At 42.2% G+C, this 6,137-nt stretch overlaps 2 non-coding genes across 2 annotated transcripts; both read left to right on the top strand.

The window, feature by feature from the left end:
- The first annotated feature begins 237 nt into the window (after positions 1-237).
- TRNAC-GCA (transfer RNA cysteine (anticodon GCA)) lies at positions 238-309 on the top strand. The gene has a single exon. It is a non-coding gene; the product is annotated as a tRNA-Cys (tRNA).
- A 2,628-nt stretch (positions 310-2,937) lies between these two features.
- TRNAC-GCA (transfer RNA cysteine (anticodon GCA)) lies at positions 2,938-3,009 on the top strand. Its single transcript has one exon. It is a non-coding gene; the product is annotated as a tRNA-Cys (tRNA).
- The last annotated feature ends 3,128 nt before the right edge of the window (positions 3,010-6,137 follow it).

The raw sequence follows: 6,137 nt of genomic DNA, 5'->3' as shown, positions 1-6,137 counted from the left end.
ATAGGAATAAGGCTCTGGGTACTGGCCAGTCTAAGAAGAGTTTCTTGGCTCCTGAGAACTAAGTTCTCAGGAGTCCTGTCTTTTTTCATAATAAACCTCTTCTAAAGCTTGTAATGCCCAGACTTCCTTCAGACAACATTCTAATTATAGCTCCCCTGAGTCACTGGAGGTTTTTAGAATCAGAATGTTGAGAGACAGAGAGAGAGAGATAGACTATAAAAGCAAGCTTACTGATGTGGGGGTATAGCTCAGGGGTAGAGCATTTGACTGCAGATCAAGAGGTCCCTGGTTCAAATCCAGGTGCCCCCTGTGCATTTGTGTTTTTGTTTCAGAAGAACATGGATTGACTTTGACTTCTTATCTTCTATGGCTCATGGCTGATTGAATAATAACTAATGTCCCTTGCTTGCATTCTTAGTACATGCCAGTCTAGGCCCTTTACATTGGCTCTCCTCTATTTCTGACCACAGTTTTACAGGATAGATGCTTGTTTGTATTTCCATTTTACATGAGGAGGCTGAGAGTTGGAGATACTTAGTAATTCACTCAAGGTCAAAAAGCTATAAAGGGCAGATTCAGGATTTGAACACAGAGCACACACTCTCCCTGACTTAAGTATACTACACATACTGCTCTCCTAATGTTAAAATCTTCGTGACAAAATCCTACCAGGCAATGTTCCCACAGTCCTGTAATTACCCATAGAGTTTCAGAACCTGCTGGCTACAAGGAAAATCAAGGACTGAGTGACTGTGCCCACACTTTGCATTGCCCTGGGGAAAGCGAAGGAATAGAGTTTTATCCACAGAACATTTTAGGGGAGGTGAACAAGAACTGGTCTGAAGTTTAAGGAACTGCACTTTTTCCTCTTTAAATCTTAAGGATTTCTATTGCCTTCCATCCCCTGTTCATTTCCTACAGCCAAGTACCCCCACATTGGGTAGCTTCACTCAGGACCCAGGCATGGAGCCAGAAGTCAGGTGTAACTCCCACCCACAATACAGGCAATGCTCTGTTTTTAGATCAGTCTGCACAACATACACTGGGCACCTACTGTGTACCAGAACCATGCCAAGTGTGAACCCAGAGGTGAATAAGACATTAGCCCCTGCCCTCATTCAGGGTGTAGGCATATAGAATAAGAAAATAGAGTGTACGAGCTGTACCTAGCTGTGATAGGTGCAGTAACACAGAAGAGGCAGTGATTACATCTGTCCAGAGGAGGGGAGGTGAAGGTAAGCATCTGGAGGAGCTGATGGATGGAGGGTGGAATGGAGGTGGAGTTGTGGAGAAGGGTGGTTGCAATTCCAGGCAGAGGAAACAGCGCAGCAGAGCTGGAGCCAGGTAGATGCAGATGCAGGCAGCTGGAGCACAAAATGTGACATGGGGAGTGTCAAAAGATAACACTGAAGCAGGCGAGGCAGGTAAAAATCAGAAGAGAAGAACTGCATGCTGTGCTAAGAGACTTGAAGTTTATTGTGAAGGCGTTTAAAGGGCAGTGATCTAGATGGACTTAGTTTTCCAACAGGCTGCTCTGGAAGCAGTGCAGAGTGGATGTGGGGGTGGAGGCCGGGAGGATATTTAGGAGGTGGTGGCATTGACAGTGCAGGGGTGGAGATGGATTTGAGCAACGTCAAAGATAAAATCAATAGCACCTAGTGATTCCCTGGAATTGGGGAGGAGAGGGTGGGAGGAGCCTAGAGTTGCCTTAAGTGTTTTGGTCTAGATGACTGAGTACAGGGTGGTGGCATCTCCGACCAAGACAGGAAGGAGACTGCTCAGCTAGTTAAGCAGGTGGGCTCTTCACACAGTCTGAGCCTATGCTGGAATCCTGGCCCCACCACCTGCTAGCTGTGTGAGCTAGGGCTAGATATTCCAATCAATCTGTGCCTCAGTTTCCATCCTGTATACTACTACTAATGTGGATTTTATGGGATTTTTGTAACAATTACATGGGAGGTTGTCAGTAGAACTTTTAGTACCATGCCTGGCATATTGAAAATGCCCAACATATGTGAGCTATTATTATTACAACAAAGCAAAATAGATGGAGAGGCAGGTTTGGACAAGAAGATGATAAGCTTAGGTTTGGGTATACTGGGTTTGAAATCTGAGGCTCCGGTTGGGCATCAGATTGGGCAGGTGCTGGGAGTGGGTGTCTGGGGCCCTCAGACAGCTTGTGAGCTGGAGCTCTGGCTGCTGTTTGTTCTCTGGCTCCATGGCAGCTGACAGACCTCATCAGGGAAAATTTGTTGCACTGACAAAAATTTCCTTGACCTTTTGCTCAATCTTGGAGATGCACAAGATTGAGTTCTCAGATTGGAACGCAAAGGAATAGGAATCAGAGGTGTTCAAAATTGAATTTTGGGCTTTGGAACATCCAGGGTACTTTGTTTTTCTCTTTGGTTTTTTTTTGTTGTTGTTGTTGTTGTTTGTTTGTTTGTTTTTGTTTCTTGTTTGTTTGTTTTTACTCTGGAGTGAGATAGTTGGTCCTGGATGAGGTCCTTATTGAAAATTTGATGAAAATATGCACAATATACGATATGTGCAAATACATAATTTTGCCTATAATTTCAGAATTGAACATGAACATCTGAAGTCCATTTGTGGATACCCAGTTTAGATCCCTTCCATGTCCAATACTTGTTGGTAGCCCCTAATGCTCAAAACATTCATTGATGTATCCAGAGACCTATGGGCAACTGGTGGTGTATTTTTTAAAGCTGGAATAATAGACTGAGAATATAGCATTGAACTTCAGGTGTTGGGAAGAGAATGAGTATCCATGCTCTGGGAAAAACAAGAGATGGTACAGCTAGGAGGAGATTGGGGATGAGTTTAAATTCAAAAGGAATCTTAGACACCAGAAGTATTTATGAGGTGTTTTGCAGGTCATAAAGATGGAATGAATGTTTATTTGAAGCCTATTGGTGTCAAGGGGGTGTAGCTCAGTGGTAGAGCATTTGACTGCAGATCAAGAGGTCCCTGGTTCAAATCCAGGTACCCCCTATGGCATACTTTTGCTCCTCCTGGCAGCTTCATTAAAAGTCCTGGACTAGGGTAAGGCAAGCAAGGTGCGTAAGGCTCAAAATTTAAGCAGATGCTTACTCTCAGGTTCATGCAAGTGCCTTGGCTCATTAGTTCTCTTACAGCAGAGCTACCATCTCACATAAACTCACCCTGCCTCTAATACGCACACACAAACCCAGTCATAAACCATGACACATACACACACACGTGTGCTTTCTTACATGTGTTTTTATCTCTTTTTTCCTGTATATTTAATCTTATTAACCAGGTACTTTTTCTCTCCCTTTCTTCAAGTTTTTTATTTATTTTAGGTTTCATGGAAGAGTTTATAAATTCTGTAAATTTTAGATTTACAGAAGAATTGTTAAGATAGCAATAGAGAGGTTTTGTATACCCTTTACCTACCTTGCAACGTGTTAACATGTTACATAATCATGGTATATTTATCAAAACTATGAAATGAAATGTTTGAGGTGATGGATATGCTAATTACCCCAATATGATCATTATACACTGGATACATTTATCAAGATATCACACTGTATCACAATTATTGTATGTCCATTAAAGGTAATAATAAAATAAAAAAAGAACCTATGAAATAAATGCTGGTCCAACACTATTTTTTACTTTTTGTCAGTATAGACTAGATGTATATATTTATGGGTTACATGAGATATTTCGATACAGGCATGCAATGGTGCAACACTGTTAACCAAATGACAGACTATTCAGATTTCTCCAGTTTATTTTTTCTGCTACTTTTTTTTTTTTTTTTCTGCTCCAGGATTCAATCCAGGATACAATCCAGGATACCATGTTGCATTTAGTTGCTATCGTTGTAACGTCTCAGTTAGACTGTGACAGTTTCTCAGTCTTTTCTTGTTTTTGTCACTTTTCTTTTAACCTTGACATTTACGAAAAATCCTGGTTAAATATTTTGCAGAATGTCCTTACTTTGGATTTGTCATGATTAGACTGGGGTTGTGAATTTTCAGAAAACCTATCACAAGGATAATGTGGCATTTTTTTCATATCACATCAGGGGTGGAAGATAAGGCCGCAACGATTTAAGGTTCTGCTATGCTGGTAAAACTTTTAGGGCCGGGTGTGGTGGCTCACGCCTGTAATCCCAGCACTCTGGGAGGCCTAGGTGGACAGATCATCTGAGGTCAGGAGTTCGAGACCAGCCTGGCCCACATGGTGAAACCCCACCTGTACTAAAAGTACAAAAATTAGCTGGGTGTGGTGGCTGGTGCCTGTAATTACAGCTACTCAGGAGGCTGAGGCAAGAGAATTGCTTGAACCAGGGGGGTGGAGGTTGCAGTGAGCTGAGATCGTGCCACTGCATTCCAGCCTGGGAGACAAGAGCAAGACTCTGTCTCAAACAAAACAAAACAACAAAAAAACAAACAAAACTTTTAGGAGTCCAGCATCTGGGGCACATCAGCATATGCCTTCTAAAGTGAAAGATGTAGCTATGCCTTACACTGCTCACCACACAGAACAAGGCCCATTGCTTGGTGGGCCACTTTGGATTTGGGTGGCAATGTGTTTTGATGTGCTTCTCTGTTATATTTACCAGATAACAATAACCCATAAGACTGTCGGGTTCCAGTGGATCTTGGACCAAGAAAAGGGTCTGCAGTAAGAGTAGACTACAGTGAAATCTGGTCTTCTATTTGAGTGTTATGACTTAGTATTGAAAGTGTATGTGTTTACACGTACGCTTATTATAGCACTATTCACAATAGCAAAGATATGGAATCAACCCAAATGTCCATCAGTGATAGACTGGATAAAGAAAATGTGGTACATATACACTGTGGAATACTATGTAGCCGGAAAAAGGAATGAGATCATGTCCTTTGCAGGGAATGGAGGGAGCTGGAAGCTGTTATCCTCTGTAAACTAACACAACAACAGAAAACCAAACACTACATGTTCTCATTTATAAGTGGGAGCTGAACAATGAGAACACACGGATGCAGGGAAGGGAACAACACACACTGGGGCCTGTCAGGGCGAGGGGGAGGAAGAGCATCAGGATAAATAGCTAATGCATACGGGGTTTAATACCCAGGTGATGGGTTGATAGGTGTAGCAAACAACCATGACACACATTTACCTATGTAACAAACCTGCATGTCCTGCACAGGTATCCCAGAACTTAAAATAAAATAAAATTAAGGGCTGGGCACGGTGGCTTACGCCTGTAATCCCAGCACTTTGGGAGGCCAAGGCGGGCCAATCGCTTGAGCTTAGGAATTTGAGACCAGCCTGGCCAACATGGCGAGGCAGAAGTTGCAGTGAGCTGAGATCACGCCACTGCATTCCAGCCTGGGCGACAGAGTAAGATTCTGTCTCAAAACAAAAAAACAAAACAACAACAACAACAAAAAATTAAGTTAAAAAATAAAAAAGAAAGTGTATGTGTCTAGAAGCTGAGAGTAGTTTGGTGGGGTAGGTTGTGGAGATGTTGGTCAAAGGATACAAAATTTCACCTAGACTGGAGGAAAAATTCAAGAGGTCTATTGTACAACATCGTGGTTATAGTTAATAAAAATGTATTTATACTTGAAAATTGCTGAGGATATGACTGAGGTGAGTCTCAATCAATTTAGAGGTTTATTTCGCGAAGGTTGAGGATGTGCCTGGGCAAAAGGAACACAAAATCACAGCGACATCTGTGATCTGTGCCGTTTTCAAAGAGGGTTTAGGGACTTCAATATTTAAAGGGGAGAGAGCAGGCAGTAGGGGATGCAGGACAGAAAAAGGGAAGCAGAGTTGATAAGAGGCAAGTGGTTGCACTCCTCTGAGGCTTTGAGCAGCGTTCACTGAATTCACATTTTACATGTGAAAAGAGGGGATAGAGAAATAGTCAACTATTCATTCATCGCTTTCTCCATGAATATGAATTTTTACACAAGATGAAGTAAAGATAGAGTACAGGAAGCAGCCAAATATACATTTGTCTCAGGTGAGCAGAGGGATGACTTCTAGTCCTATCTTTGTCCTGTACCTGTGAAAATACAGGACAACGTTGATTTACATTGTCAGGGTGAAATTCCCTAGAACTCTGTTTTAAGGTAAAGATCTTGGGACCC

The sequence above is a fragment of the Macaca thibetana genome, chromosome 2 (genome assembly GCF_024542745.1).
Source record: "Macaca thibetana thibetana isolate TM-01 chromosome 2, ASM2454274v1, whole genome shotgun sequence".
Classification (NCBI taxonomy): domain Eukaryota; kingdom Metazoa; phylum Chordata; class Mammalia; order Primates; family Cercopithecidae; genus Macaca; species Macaca thibetana.
The sequence above is the reverse complement of the archived record's forward strand: the minus strand, read 5'-3'. Positions and strand labels throughout refer to the sequence as shown.